Genomic DNA, 16,522 nt, shown 5'->3' with positions numbered 1-16,522 from the left:
TTATTTAGGTCAGCCATTTCAAGGCACTAGACTCAACGTCTCTGTGAACCAAAGGATATGAAGGACTAAATGCAGGAGAATTATTACCTGAGGGTTGAATCTCAGAATATTACATGTGAGATTTTGCTTGTTGACTCAGTGCTGGCTGCAGGCGGGGCAGGAGGGCATCGGGAGCGGTGCAGATCTGGGTCAGTAAGCAATGCGGGAAGCAAAGCAGAGGGAACTGGGCCTTGTCCAGGCAAAGATGAACCTTACAAGAAGAGAAGAAATTTTAGAAGACAAAAAAAGGTGGACTGTGAGGTTGAAGTGGGGACTGCAGAAACTGAATGGCAAAGTAAAGCACCAATTTATCAATGTAAAAATACATATCAGAAGCCGGACCCATGTGTTACACGATATTCAAAAATCAACTCAAAGTAGATAAAAGACTTAAATGTAAGACCTGAAACTGTAAAACTCCTAGAAGGAGACATAGGGGACCATCTTCAGGACACTGGTCTTGGCAGTGATTTCTTGGATATCACACCAAAAGCACAGGCAACAGAAGCAAAAATAAATAAATGGGACTACATCAGGCTAAAAGGTTCTGCCAAGCACAGAAAATAAAAACTGAGTGAGAAGGCACCCTACAACATAGAGAAAATATCTGCAATCCATATATCAGAGAGTGGTTAATTTCCAAAATATATAAGGAACACATACAATGCAATAGCAAAAAAACAAATAATCTGGTCAAAAATGGGCAAAGACCAGAATAGACATTTCTCCAAAAAGGACATACACATGGCCAACAGGTATAGGAAAAGATGTTTAACACACTCATCATCAGGGAAATGCAAGTCAAAACCACAATGAGACATCACCTCACGCCTGTTAAGATGGCTACTATTAAAAAAGGAAAAGATAGCAAGTGTTGGTGAGGGTGTGGAGAAACTGGAACCCTTGTACAAAGTTGGAGGGAATGCAAAATGGTGCAGCCACTATGGAAAACAGTATGGAAGTTCCTCAAAAAATTAAAAACAGAGCTCCCATGTGATTCAGCAACCCCACTTCTGAGTATTTATCCAAAAGAATTGAAATCAGGATCTTGACAACATATTGACCCTACCATGTTCCTTACAGCACTATCCACAATGGTCAAGATTTGGAAACAACCTAAATACCTGTTATACCTATCAACAGATGAATGGATAAAGAAAAATATGCTATATCCATATAATGGATATACCTCTAGCCTTTAAAAACAGGGAAAGCCTGTAATATGTGACAACATGGATGAACCTTGAAGACATTATGCTAAGGGAAATAAGCCAGTTACAGAAGGACAAATACTACATGATCCACTTATTTGAGGTATTTTAAACAGTTAGACTCACACAAGCAGAGAGCAGAATGGTAGTTGCCAGGGGCTGCAGGGACGGGGAAATGAGCAACAGCTAATCAACAGACACAGTTTCAGTTATGCAAAATTATGTAAGTTCTAGAAATCTGCTGTATATCATTGTGCTATAGATGACAATACTGTACTGTGAACTTAAAAATCTGTTAAGAGGGTACATCTCATGTTAAGTGTTCTTACCACAATAGAATTTTTAAAAATCATATCAATATCATTTCCTTTCACATCACCAATATCTGGTATTCTTTTGAGAAGCTGAATATAAAGTAGGAATCTTTCTCTGAGTCAATGATGGTGATGATGACGATGATGGTGATGATTAAATAGTAGATGACAATGACTGAGCGCTCACTATGTGACAAGCTCTCCTCAAAGACCTCTGCCTATACTGTCTCCAACCATAAGTGTTAGGTATTATCATCATCCCCATTTTACAGATGAAGGAACTGAGGCACAGAGAGGCTACGTAACTTGACCATGATCCAGCAGCAAATAAATGATGGAGCCCAGATGCAAATCCAGGTAGTATCCTTCTATTACATGAAGTTCAGTATTTTCCTATATTCATCTTGTTATGAATATACGTATTTCCAAAAGGTTCTGAAGCTACTTTAAAACTTTGTTTTTTAACTTTAGGATTTCAGAGGTTAGCTGCTGAATAAGGGGTGAATTCGACATGCATTTGGTGAGGACTCTGAGGCATTTGAGGATGATGCAATAATGGATAGTCAGGAGTTAATAATAATTTATACCTAAGTCATTGAACAGATTATAACACGAGGCATAATGTGGCAGGTGTTCAAAAAGAAGAGGTATGAAGCGCTATGAGAATGCAAAAGTGAGGAATATTACCTCTCAGTGTTGTGGAAGGATTAGGGAAGAGTCTGGGAAGAAGTTCCTTTGCTTCTGGGCTGGGCCTTGAAAGATGGGGAAGATTTTGACAGCTGGAAATTGAATTTTGTGGGCCTGGCCATGTCAATAGATAGTACTCATGTATTTTTATGTCTACCAAGATTTATTCTTAGTACATTTTTAAAAGTGTTTATTGAGCACTTACTGTGTACTCTGTGCTTAGCAAGGCACCATGACACTTATGACACACTTATGACATGCACTTATGACACAGCCTCTGCCCTCAAGGAACTTACACACTAAAATAGGAAACAGGGGACTTCCCTGGTGGTCCTGTGGCTAAGACCCCGCGCTCCCAATGTAGGGGGTCCGGGTTCGATACCTGGTCAGGGAACTAGATCCCACATACTGCAACTGAGAACCTGCATGCCGCAACTAAAAGATCCCACGTGCCGCAACGAAGATGCCACAATGAAGATTCTGCACAAGGCAACAAAGATCCCGCATGCCACAACTAAGACCCAGTGCACCCAAATAAATAAATATTTAAAAATAAATAAATAAAATAGGAAACAAACATGTATATACATATAATATAGTATGATAGACATATGCAACAAGTAATCATCATTTTTTATTTTATAAAATTTTAAACTTAAAGTATTTCCTCCCTTTCCCCCCCAAAATTCATTGCATAATCTTAGAGGAAGTTTCAGTTTGTAACCTTTATATAAACTGTAGTAGCCTCTGCTGGTGAAATACTGTTTTGTAACTATTAGAATAGTCCAGACAATAGGGAAAGAATTGCATTATTTTAGAGCTGTACAAGGTACTGTCCACAAATCTCAGAAAAGGAAAGGAAGTTCTATGGTAGATCCTTGAAGAAGATGGCATCCAGACTGTTCTCTTAAAGCTATAAAAGCTCTACAAGTATCTTGCAGGCATAAAGCTCCAAGTATACGCTCACAAATCCTCATGCCTCAGAACTGACACCCTTGCAATCCTGTTTTTCATAACACAAGTTTCCAATTCAGTCTCTTCCAAGACAACTTTTTATAGCTGTATATTTCCAATGTTGTAGTGCAAGCAAAGAAACGGTGGGAAGGGGACTAATCTTTGTTGAATGCCACCTGCTCTAAGGACCAGGCCCATGGCATTTGTGTTAGTTTTCTTTTATGCCACATCAATCATAATGTGTAGATGTTTATCTCCATTTTGCAGGTGAGGAAATTCAAATTCTGGGGGAGTTCATAATCTACCCAAAGTCATGCAGTTTCTATGTGTAAGGGCTGGAATTATAATCCAGTCTGTGTGGTTCCCAAGTCCCTCTCCACCATATAGTTTCCATTTTACTTTGCAATCAGCGTAACTGGGATATTTCTGCCATAAAATAATAAGCAGGAATACTGGTCTCTCTACCTCAACTTAATATCCATGGGTCTGCTTTTAGCATTTGGAGGTGTCATTATATTACAATAACTTGCTTTTATTTGAATAGTGGGCATTATACTACTCAGTCTAGAGATTTGTGATATTCTGGTCTAAATTGAATGAAAGCTATTAGGGGTCTTTAAGATTAGCGTAGTATGATATAATAAAACAGAAACAAGTTGAATTGCGATGAAATTGCTGCTCCTGAATTTAAAACTAGTCAAGATAAAACAGATGTTCAAAAAGATCGCTATAATCTTCACCTGAATACTAATACATTTTTTTGCTCAAACGATATATATATTTACATATGGAGAAATAAAACCCACCTTAAACTGCCACTGTCATTTTCTCTGCTATTTCTTGAAGCAAAACAAAAAAAAAATGATGCTGAACTGTTGACTATTAGGCAGCAACACGATGTTTCAGAGAAACTAATTGACTTGAAAAAGTAAATAAGATTTTCAAAGATGAATGAATCATACACCTGCATACAGCATGGTACAGCAATTAGTGTGTGCAAACTCCAGGTGCATCAAGATTGTGACATGAAGATGAGGCATATATAAGAGTAAGAGTATTTTTAGCTGAATCTGATTTGGAAGTCAGGAGACTTAACTTCCATGAACAATTTCTTTCTTTGCTGGTTTGTTCATTCTCCACGTTCTTCCAAAAAATATCTAATATCAAACTGCTTAATTTGTTTTTGACAGTGTGACTTTGGCAAAAATCACTTAAATATCTGAGGTTTTCTAGAACCATATTTATTTCTTTTTTCCTCCTAAAAATACTGTAAGTAGCAGCAAAAGTTCCTGGTGAACTCCCTTGCATGTAATGTTATTATTTTTTATCTTTTGTTGTTTGTTTGCTTTTCATTACAACAACAGGCTAACCTCATACTATTCCCCACTTCTAATAGCTGCTCAGTTATTGCCTTCCCTCCAGAGGGTTTGACTCTGATTAAAATAGAAATGGGACACGAATTGAGTTTTTCTGGGCAAACTATCAGAGAGACACAGGCAGGAGAGACATGGTATCAGGACATTGGGGTCAGGAGAAGACAGGAGGTCAGAGATTTCGCTTTGAACACTTTCTAAAAGATATGCATGGATAATTTATGGAAATTTGGTGGCAACTTCCAACCAGAAATCTGGATGTTTCACTAGGCTGGCACCAACTCCTCCAAGAGAAATCACAGTCACAGATGCTCTACAATAAATTGATTTTAGTAGTTTCCCATTACAAGTTTTCCCTGATATCACTTAAACACCATGATAAATGCTTTTCATACCAAGGCCCTCCCCCCATCCCCAAAGTGTCCCCATTGCCACTACTTCAGCCCATGTGGCAGGATCACTGCTACCTGCTGATCACACGGAGTGTGGCGTCCTCTGATCGTGAAGTCACCTTTCTCCTGGTTCCAGGCTTTCTCGAGTGGACACAGGTCTGTGCTCTAAATAATGAGCAGGAGGTGTCTGAGCAGAAGGCCCTTTGATCAGGTTGGAGACTTAACTAGTAAGTAGGTCACGCCGGGCTGATTACCCTGTCCTCAGGGGAAATATTTCTGATTGGCCCAGGAGACTGCAAGGTAATAAAGTCCTGGAAGGCAATGATCAAACTGTCTAGAGACCCTAAGAGGCAAGCAATGACCACCGTTAACTTTCCTGCTGCATCCTGTCCCAGGTGAGGCTGTGTGTTTGTGAAGTAGCAAGAAGTCTATGTACCATGGGAGTAGCTTTCAATTCTCCAGAGTCAGCAGAGGGATGGGGTAGTCTGGTCTCAGCAGAAGTGACCGGAGGATAAGCAGTGAAGGGACCAGACAGACCCTGAGGGGAGATCTATCTTTGAGTGTCTATTCGGAGTCAATGTCTTGAGGAAGGGAAAGGATATATCCAGGAGGATATTCAGCTGATTCAGCCCAAGGACTAGCCCTTGCTCTGGACTGGGCCCCTCAGAGGGCAAGACTTCTGTCGGATCTCCTGAGTTGGTAGGAAGGTATGAACTTTTGCCTTGAACTTTAACACCCAGAGCAACTTCTTCTAGAAAGCAAAGGGTAAATCAAGTTGAATGTAAGTTTGAATTTCTTAGGAGAGCAGGTTGAAATGAGTAATGGCAATCCATTGTCCTATGGTCTAAAATGAGCCTACAATATCACTGAGGGTTCACACCTTAATAAAACTGAATTTCGGGAAGAGGTCAAACCCTTCTCTCTGTGTTAGAATAAGCAGGGGTCTTCCACCAGAGTGTGATTAACACCTTGTATCCCTCAGCAAAGTGAAGCTGCCCCCTTCCCAATCTTCTAAACAAAGGGCTTCTTCATATTCTTTTTTTTTTTTCATATTCTTATTTCATTCTATCTTATCTCCATCTCATCTCCACGCCTTGTCTGCTTGGTCCCCAAAGGCCTTGTGTCCTAAACTCCACCCCTGCACTATTTAGGCAATTCTGACAAAAGACTTCCAGGATGGATTGGTGAACCCTCTCTGTTTGCATCTGGAACATAATTACCTTAGTTTTCCATTCCAAGTGTGCAATTATCCATGTTCTCTACTTCAAAATGCATTTACCTCTGACAGAATCCTAACAAAAAAAAAGACCTGGTCCAGTGGTAACTATGAGGCAGGAGACATGATGTTTTTAAATTAAAAACTAAAAATTTTCTGACACCAAAAGCACAGGTAACAAAACAAAAATAGGTAAATTGGATTTCATCAAAATCAAAAACTTTTGTGCATCAAAGGACACTATCAACAGTGAAAAGGGAACCCATGGAATGGGAGAAATTATTTGTGAATCATATATCTGATAAGAGATTAATATCCAGAATACTTAAAGAACTCCTACAACTCAATGACTGTAACAACAACAAAAACAATTTAAAAATGGGTAAAGGGGCTTCCCTGGTGGTGCAGTAGTTGGGAATCCGACTGCCAATGCAGGGGACACAGGTTCGAGCCCTGGTCCAGAAAGATCCCACATGCCGCAGAGCAACTAAGCCCGTGAGCCACAGCTACTGAGCCTACGTGCCACAACTACTGAAGCCCACGTGCTTACAGCCTGTGCTCTGCAGCGGGAGAGGCCACCACAAGAAGCCCACGCACCAAAATGAAGAGCAGCCCCTGCTCTCCACAAGTAGAGAAGTCCCGTGCATAGCAATGAAGACCCAACGCAGCCAAACATAAATAAATAAATAAATAAATAAAATAGGTAAAGAACTTGAATAGCTATTTCTCCAAAGAAGGTATGCAACTGGCCAAGAAACACATGAAAAGATGCTTAGCATCAGTAGCTCTTAGGGAAACGCAAATCAAAATCATAATGAGACAACACTTTATACCCATTGGGATAGCTATTATTAAAATAAACAAAACCCAGAAAATAACAAGTGTTGGCAAGGATGTGGTGAAATTAGAACACATGCATTGCTGTTACAGATGTAAAATGGTGCAGCTATTGTGGAAAATGATACAGCAGTTCCTGAAAAAAAAAAAAAAGAAAAAAGAAAAGACAAAGAAAAAAGAAACGTAGAATTACCGTATGAGCCAACAATTCCACTTCTGGATATTTACCCAAAGGAACTGAAAGCAGGGACTTAAACAGATATTTGTAAATCCATGTTCATAGTGGCATTATTCCCAATAACCTAAAGGTGGAAGCACCCAAGTGTCCAGTGACAGATGAATGGACAAATAAAATGTGATATATGCATGCAGTGGAGTATTATTTAGTCTTAGAAAGTAAGGAAATTCTGACATGTCTATAATATGGGTGGACCTCGACATTATGCTAAATGAAGAAGTCTGACACAAAAGGACAAATGTTATACAATTACACTTACATGAGGTACTTAGAATAGTCAAATTCACAGAGGCAGACAGTACAGTGGTGGTTGCAAGGGGCTGGGGTGGGAGTGGAGAGGGTAACAGAGGGTTGTTTAATGGGTGCAGAGTTTCAGTTTGGGAAGATGAAAACACTGGAGATGGATGATGGTAATGAGTGTACAACAATGTGAATGTACTTAATGCCACTGAATTCTACACTTAAGAATGGTTAAAATGGTATATTTTGTTATATATATACATATATATCTCCACAATAAGAAACTAAAAGCTTTTTTTTAAAATTAAAGCTTTTAAAAATTAATTAAAGTAAAATCAAAATTAATTAAAACTATTTAAAAATTAAAGCTAGGGCTTCCCTGGTGGCGCAGTGGTTGAGAGCCCGCCTGCCAATGCAGGGGACACAGGTTCGTTCCCCGGTCCGGGAAGATCCCACATGCCGTGGAGCGGCTACCGTGAGCCATGGCCGCTGAGCCTGCGCGTCCGGAGCCTGTGCTCCGCAACGGGAGAGGCCACAACAGTGAGAGGCCCGCGTACCGCAAAAGAAAAAAAAACCAAAAAAAAAAACCTTGGATGAGCATCATTTCTTCTAATTCTCTTCCTCTAGCCCACCAGCCACATCCTACATCCTGCAAACCACACCTGACAGCTATTAATTATTGTCCTGCCCCTCCCCCAGTTTCCTGGAGTACCTGTATTTTTATGTACCACCTCCTGCTGCTCTAGGCTCCATCTCTGTGCAGTTGGGTACCTTGTATTGGTGGTAACTGTTTACCCGGATAAGCAAGAATTACAATTAAATTGCTGTTTTCTCCTTGCAGATGATGCAGGAATAGGAGAATCTTTGGGTGGCCCATCTCTGTCCACTCCTCCTTATTAGCAATGTAACACATGTTTTGTGGCTTAGGATTTCAAAGAAGGGGGATTTTCTTAATTTATCAGCTAAACCAGTATTACAACAGCTTATGAAGAGTTTGCAATTCTTTGGGTGTAAAGCAGGGACAACATGAAACACTTAATGAAAAACTTTCACAAAACTTGGACTCTTTCCAGCAACTTAGCTATGTGAGAATAACTTCTACACCATGACAACTCTAAAAATAAAACATTTTTAACTTAAAGCTGTTCTTCCAGTTGCTGTTTAAAACTTTATTCCAAGAACTGAGATGCTATTCAGCAAAATGCAACTACAGGCTTCTCAACAATAAGGTTCAATAACCGTTATATGTTTCCTGGTGATGGATTTATTTTTTATCTTTGAAGTTTATAATGATAGCTGTAAAAGTGAATGTCAATAGTATTACTATCATTTAATTTCTAATAGAATGATTTTTACCCTTTTTATGTGTTAGAGCTATAATAATTCTAATATTACCAGAATTTATTTTGTGCTTTATGATGATGATATCAGTAAACCATATTCCCAGCAACATTTTGCTATGTTTCAGCTTATTAACAGAATTATCTGTGTTTTAAAACTTTGGCGTTAAAATATACCTTCAATAATGCCATTATAATGATCATGTGTTTAAAACTTGTGTAAATAACTACGATATAAGCATTTTTCTCTAAAAAAGAGACTTTTTATTTCTATCAGAGTAGAGCTGAGTTTCTTTGATTAAAACTGTGATTCTTTTTTTTTTTTTTTTAATTTTTTTATTTTTGGCTGTGTTGGGTCTTCGTTTCTGTGCGAGGGCTTTCTCTAGTTGCGGCGAGCGGGGGCCACTCTTCATCGCGGTGCGCAGGCCTCTCACTGTCGCGGCCTTCTCCTGTTGCAGAGCACAGGCTCCAGTCGCGCAGGCTCAGTAGCTGTGGCGCACGGGCTTAGTTGCTCCGCGGCATGTGAGATCTTCCCAGACCAGGGCTCGAACCCGTGTCCCCTGCATTGGCAGGCAGATTCTCAACCACTGCGCCACCAGGGAAGCCCAAAAAACTGTGATTCTTAAATTGTGTGCTGAACCACCCTAGTGTGACAAGCAAACTTACAGAGGCACTGTGGGTTATTTTAAGTTTTTGAGGGGCACAGACAACGGTTGGATACCACGCCAACTACTACTAAGTTGTTTAGACCACACTACTTAATAAAGAGAATTGTTCAGGTATTTCTTTTGGCCCGGGGACACCAGGAACCGGGAAAGTTTGGGAATCTCTGGATTAGAAAGATTAGTGGACATGAAATATAAGATAATTGAGAATTACTTATATAGTACAATCCTGTCATTTTATAGAGGAGAAAACTGAGGTCCAGCATGGTTAAAATCTTAAAACTAGTGAGTCTTAAATACCCAGCCTCCTAGCTCCCTTGTCAGACTGTTCAGTAAAAATGATCTGATGAACTTGATAGTCTGCTGAGGTGTCTATTCTTCCTGTACCTGTCTCTCTGCTTTCTGGTCAGTAGATTCAAGCTTTGTAGCCCAGCCTGACCATATAACAGCTGAATATCTTAAGCCAAGTTCCTTACCCTCTGTGAACCTTAGCGTCCTCATTTGCAAAATAATTGGGCTGATGATAATGGCTAATAACAGGTAAAAATGGAGTCAATTCTAGAATAGTAATAGAAATAATGCACTTGAAAAACATTTTGTAAATAGCCAAGCACTTTATAAATTACTGGTTTTCATTCAGTAGTATTTAAACATCTACTATGTGCCAAGCCCTGGGGAGACAAAGAGAAAAACAAAATTGTCTCTGCATTTAAGAGGCTTCTCTCTCCTGGAAGGGAGAAATATAAATGATTATAATCAAAATTGATAAATGGTATAGTAGAAGTAATGACCAAGTATAATGTGATAGAGAAGGACTGAGGGGCAGGGGAAGTCCTGGCAGAAAAGGCAAGAGTTCCGGCCTGACTTGGAGGGTGGGTAGGTAATGAGTGGGGTGGGGAGAGCAGTCCAAGGAGGGGGAGTGCTCTGGACCAAGAAGACAGGTGCAGGAGCAGAGCGCCTTCAAGAAGCAGCATAGTGGGACTTCCCTGGTGATCCAGCAGTTAAGAATCCGCCTTCCAATGCAGGGGACACGGGTTCGATCCTTGATCCGGAACTAAGATCCCACATGCCGCGGGGAAGCTAAGCCTGTGCACTGTAGAGCCCGCATGCCACAACCAGAGAGACTGCGTGCCGCAGCGAAGATCCCATGTGCTGCAACTAAGACTCGACACAGCCAAATAAACAAATAAATATTAAAAGAAAGAAAGAAAGAAAGAAAGAAAGAAACAGCATAGCATCCCATACGGCTGGAGGGAGGAGGATGGGAAACAGGAAGTGGAAGATTACAGATGGGAGAGTAAGTGTGTGTGCTGGACGCTGCTCCCAAAGGCTCTGGGATTCCTCTTGAAGGAGTGGACATTACCCTGAAAAACTGTTTAAGGGTTTAAAGCGAGAAGGGAAGCAGCCCAATGGGTAAATGTGATGAGCTCTCCTTGTCCTTTCCTAAGAAGGAAACTTGAGTTTGTTAGCTTCAAGAACTGTGGCGCTGTGTCTGTATAATTCCTTTAGTCTGGCAACTTATTCTGAAGAGAAACACAGCACTTAATAAAGGTTTTAATGATTATGTGTATGGCAAGGTGGTAGTGAGATTCTTTTTTTTTTTTCTTTTGCCAAAATAAGATTTTATTTTGAAAGTTATTTGAAAGACACTGGTAAGGAAGAAGAACTAACACTCAACGGATGTAGATTCCAAATTTATATTCTTTCCAACTGCCACCAATGGTCTTTGTCATGCCAAAAAGTTGCTTTTTTTGGTAATTCCTATTTTAAGCTCTCTGGAGGAGAGATCTTATTCTATAAGCCAAGCCATTTTTTTTTCCTTCCTCCCTCATTTCTTCCCTTTCTTCTTTCCTTTTTTTCTTTCTTCCTTTCTTTCTTTTTCTCTCTCTTTCTTTTCTTCTCTTTTTTCTTCATTTCTTTCCAGGAAACAGTTAGTTGGGGATGGGTATTTTTTAAAAAACATCAAGGTAGATCTAATATGTTCCACAAAGAGGAGGGGCTTAGCCAAATGTGAAGTCGAAAGGTTCTCTACTATTTGCTTATCATCTTTTTTTTTTTTTTAATTTATTTTTGGCTGTGTTGGGTCTTCGTTGCTGTGCACAGGCTTTCTTCATTGTGGTGCGCAGGCTCCTTGTTGTGGTGGCTTCTCTTGTTGCAGAGCACAGGCTCCAGGCACACGGGCTTCAGTAGTTGCAGCACGCAGGCCCAGTAGCTGTGTCTCATGGGCTCTAGAGCGCAGGCTCCGTAGTTGTGGCACGCGGGCCCAGCTGCTCCACAGCATGTGGGATCCTCCTGGACCAGGGCCCGAACCCGTGTCCCCTGCAATGGCAGGCGGATTCTTAACCACTGTGCCACCAGGGAAGTCCTGCTTATCATCTTGCTGGAACCAGGAAGCTACATGAGGAAATGGCATCCAGGAATGCGGTCTATACGAAGCCATTCTGTCTTTGCATCTGAAGTGCTCATCATTGGTCCAGTTCCAGCTCCCACAGCCCGCAGCTCCTCCTCTGGACCTTGACCTTGGAAGGGGGTTCCGTAAATCTCAGCAGTTTTAATCTTGACAGCAAAGCCAGAAATGACTGTAAAGTGATTCTCATTTTCTTCTTAATCTTTTAATTCTGTCACACATAGTATCACTGAGTGAACGTCAATCTCCTCTGTCAAATTCACTGAGAAGTTGATGAGTACGTTTTGGTGACAACTGCCTGACACTCCTCTATGTGTCCATTATCAATCACTCTGTGTGCGTGTGTGTGTGTGTGTGTCTTGATCCGGGATATATCAGCGCTAAGCAGTTTTAAAACTCCTAACTGAAACAGTCAGAATAACATAGGAAAGAAACAAAAATTAAAAACAACCCCCCCAAAGAAACCCAAAAAGAAAAAAAAAGAGAATTACACAGGAACTAGTCTCAAGTGGGTAACCTGACCTATATATCCTCATGTTGTCATTGCTACCTGAATGGTTAACAGGTAGTTTCACATTCATGTTCTTACTTGCTTCTCCAGAATTGAAATAGGTTAATGTACCTCTTGAACCCAACATGGAGATTTTAAAAGTGCATACCACATAAGACAATGTCCACTGATGATACTTCTATACTGAAAGTTCTTGGTTAAACCTATGTCAAATTCTTCTCTGAACACACTTGGAACTCTCTATGGCTTAGATGAGCCCGAAATCAGCTGTTCAGTGGTACAGCTTATACTGGCTCATGAGAATTGTTTGTGGACAGCCCTTTTAACTCTGCATCCAGTGAAGTCATGTCAGTTGGCCATGACAGAAGTATTTATAGCAGGTGTATTCGTTTCCTAGGGCTGCCTTAAAAATTAACACAAAGTACCGTAATTGAGAGTTAACTATTATTATGTGTTTATTAGTTATTTAGTATGCAGTATAAATTATTTTCTTAACCAATATAATAATGCAACTAATTGATATTATAAAGGATAATATAGTGATTTAAATGTCCTGTATTCCCTTATAGTTCTGGAGGCCAGAAGTCTGAAATCAAGGTGTCACCCGGGCTCTGTGCCCTCTGAGATGCTCGGTGGAATTCTTCTCTGCTTCTTCACTGCTTCCAGTGGTGGCTGTCAACCTTTGGTGTTCTTTGGCTTGTAGATGCATCTCTCCAATTTGCACCTCTGTGGTCGCTGGCACTCTCCCTGTGTGTCTTTGTCTCTGTGCCTCTTCTTATAAGGACACCAGTAATATTGGATTAAGTGCCCTCCCCATATGACCTCATCTTAACTAATGACATCTACAATGACCCTATTTCCAAACAAGGTCACATTCTGAAGTACTGTACTGAGGGTTAGGACTTCAACATATATTTTTGGGGTGTCACAATTCAAAGCATAAATAACACTGCGGAAATCAGCAAATGCCACAAGTCAGGGCTTTTTTGAAGGGGGGAGTTGGTTTCCAGCATATCAGTGTGTTGGTCTGTCACATGACACCAGGAGAGGGCCACTCACCTCAAATATCACTTTTCCATGGGAGTTTTTCATCATAAACTTCCTCATATGCCAAATGGCACCTGGCAGAGTGAGAATTAAAGGTGGATGTAGTTAGGATTTTCCAGCCATTTCTTAGCCCTTTAAAAATATCTATGTATTTCCATTATTTAAAAAGATTGAAAAATATAGCTGGGTAGAAAGAGTAGAAAGCCAAAAATGAATTATTCATAGCTTCATCATCCAAACAGAGCTATCACTGATTCTTGATAAATTTTCTTCAAAACATTTTTGGAACTTTTTTTTTTGCTATTTACATTTCTCCTTTTGTGCCAAACCTGTCTGAATGCTTTGCCCTCTTTTCTTCATGCTTTTTTACGTTACGTAAAATAAATAAATAAATAAAATTAATTTAAAATAATAATAATAATAAATGTCTGTTATTTAAGCTACCAGGTCTGTGATATTTTGTTATAGCAAACAGAGCAGGCAAACACAATCACAGACTCAAAGAAAGGCAAAACTACAGGGACAGAAAGCCTTTAAGTGGTTGCCAGGGCTTCAGGTTGGAGCAGTTGTCTAGAAAGAGGCACGAAGGAATATTTTGGGGGTGATGGATCTGTCTTCATTGTGGTGGTGGATACACCACTATATGTGTTTGTCAAAACTTATAGAACTGTATGCTAAAAAGGGTGAATTTGACTATGTGTAAATTATATCTCAATAAACCTGACCCCTAAAAATGTTATGTATGACAGCAAGATACAAAGTCAATGCCTGGAAAAAAAATGAGTAGAACAATGAACTGGCTTAGATGTAAATGGGCAAAGAAAAAGACAACAAAATAATAAATAATTAGGAATATTGAAAGTAATCAAAAATAGGAAAAGCTAGTTTCTGGTGAGAAGCCATTCAGGAGAAAACAATCAGGAGCTTTCTGTGGGCTACAGGTTTAATACATACACATACTCTGACTAAAGTGTTTGTTGCTATAACAGCTAAAAACTTAAGACAGCCTTAAGCAGAACTCATTAGAAATATGGTGCCCTCTACACTATCAGGGAAATGTTGCTCAGTCCTTGGCATGCATAAAGAAAGATATTGAAAAGTACTGTAATAAAATTTAAAATAATTAAAATATAGAAATAATATAAAGTATTATGGAAAACTTAGAATAAAGAGAAAGACACCATTATCTAAACACAATGTAAATCTAAAATAGATTACTTTACTACATAAATAATATGTTGCTTGTAGAAAATTACCATACCTAGATGAACCAAAGGAGAAAATGAATAAGAGCCCCATTTTCAAAATTTTAAAATTCTGACAAAATCAAGTAAATTTTAATTAAAATAATAACCAGATACTACTGTAAGTCTATCAGGCTAACAAAGAAGACGTTATGACAACACTCAGTTATGGCAAGAATGTGGATCAGAGGAGATTCACAGTCTATTCTGGTGGAGTGAAAAGAGGTTCAAATACTTTGCAGAGCATTTTGGCAGCATCGGGTGAAGCTAAAAGCAGGTATACTCCCAAGACCTGGCAATTTCACAGGTAAATGTCCTAGAGAAATTTTTGCACATTTGCTTAAGAATCTGTATAACAGTATTGTTTATAAGAGCAAAATATTTGGGACAGAGTAAATATCCCTTATCAGATTAGATAAAATGTGTCATTGTCACACAATGCAATAGCCTATAGAAGTTAAAATAAATGAATTATAATTATATGTATTCTGTTTTTTGATAAACCTAAAAAAAAGAAAAACAGGATGCAGCATAGTGAGAAAAGCAAATTACATAATGATTCGTATAGTATGTATGATACCATTATCTGAAAAACATACAATATACACACACTTGTATGTTGATATATACACATATACATAAAAACTCTTCAGAATGTGTGTGTGTGTGTGTGTGTGTGTTTTTCTCCGCAGAAGAGAAAGGACTACATAAGGGACATCTCTATTTGTAGCGTTCCTCCCTCCTGACCCCCCCGTAATTTTTTTCTTTCAGAATTTAGGAAAGAAAGAGGGAGGGCAGGAGTAAAAGAGGAAGGAAGGAAGGGAGGGAGGGAGGGAGGGAGGGCCTAAAGTAAGACAAAGCTTTGTGGTAGATTCCAGGGGGATTAAAAATTGCTCTATATACTTCTCTTCATATTTGAAGTATTTTATACCAAAAAACGAATACTTAGTCCTTGTAAACAATTCAGAAAATACATAGTGTTAAAAAAAAAAAGTAACCCTCATTTTAAAAAATGAATGTTAGGGCTTCCCCGGTGGTGCAGTGGTTAAGAGTCCGCTGCCGATGCAAGGGACACGGGTTCGTGCCCCGGTCCGGGAGGATCCCACATGCCGCAGAGCGGCTGGGCCCGTGGGCCATGCCCGCTGAGCCTGCGCGTCCGGAGCCTGCGCCTGCGCGTCCGGAGCCTGTGGTCCCCAACGGGAGAGGCCGCAACCGTGAGAGGCCCGCGTACCGAAAAAAATAAAATAAATAAAAAATGAATGTTTACATTTTGCTGCATATTTTTCCATGTGCCATACTTTCATTAGCCTGCATGTTATATACATAATTTTTTTGGTATCCTTTTCGAAGAGGCCAAAATTTCTCAAAAATGTTCTTCTGATTCATGAGGTGAATGATACTGAAGTCCGTTTTTTCTCTCTTTGGGACGGCTTCTTACCTTAATTCTACACTATTTTCTCACAGTTCCACAGTCCTGTTTGCAGATTTGGTGGCTTGTCCTTCGCCCCACTCAGTCCACTTGGGGGCTGTCTCAACCCATCTGAGATCTACTGTCGAACGGAAGACGACACGCACAGTTGCCAAACCAAGTCTCCCTGTCCGTCTGGCATTCGCTGAGGGCACCCTCGCTGTCTGAAATGAGAACACTCAGAACGCCACCGTCTGACCTTCTGACACTCTTAGTCTACGTAATGCAGGAGAAACTACAGTTCCCGCGGGGCTCTGCTCCTGGGTGCCCGCCTCCACCCCTGCGCCTGCGCATTCTGAGCATGGACTACAACTCCCAGACTGCATCGTGCTGCCGCCC

The 16,522-nt window shown here is 40.0% G+C and overlaps 1 long non-coding RNA gene across 1 annotated transcript; it reads right to left on the bottom strand.

The window, feature by feature from the left end:
* On the bottom strand, nucleotides 1–16,374 carry LOC117310065 (uncharacterized). Its single transcript, XR_004524324.1, has 3 exons — nucleotides 16,154–16,374; nucleotides 13,484–13,545; nucleotides 1–250 (listed from the first exon to the last, which is right to left on the bottom strand). It is a non-coding gene; the product is annotated as an uncharacterized lncRNA (long non-coding RNA).
* Between the last annotated feature and the right edge of the window lie 148 nt (nucleotides 16,375–16,522).

Source organism: Tursiops truncatus, chromosome 21, assembly GCF_011762595.2.
Source record: "Tursiops truncatus isolate mTurTru1 chromosome 21, mTurTru1.mat.Y, whole genome shotgun sequence".
Classification (NCBI taxonomy): domain Eukaryota; kingdom Metazoa; phylum Chordata; class Mammalia; order Artiodactyla; family Delphinidae; genus Tursiops; species Tursiops truncatus.
Note: the sequence above shows the minus strand (reverse complement) of the source record. Positions and strands in the feature narration are given on the sequence as shown.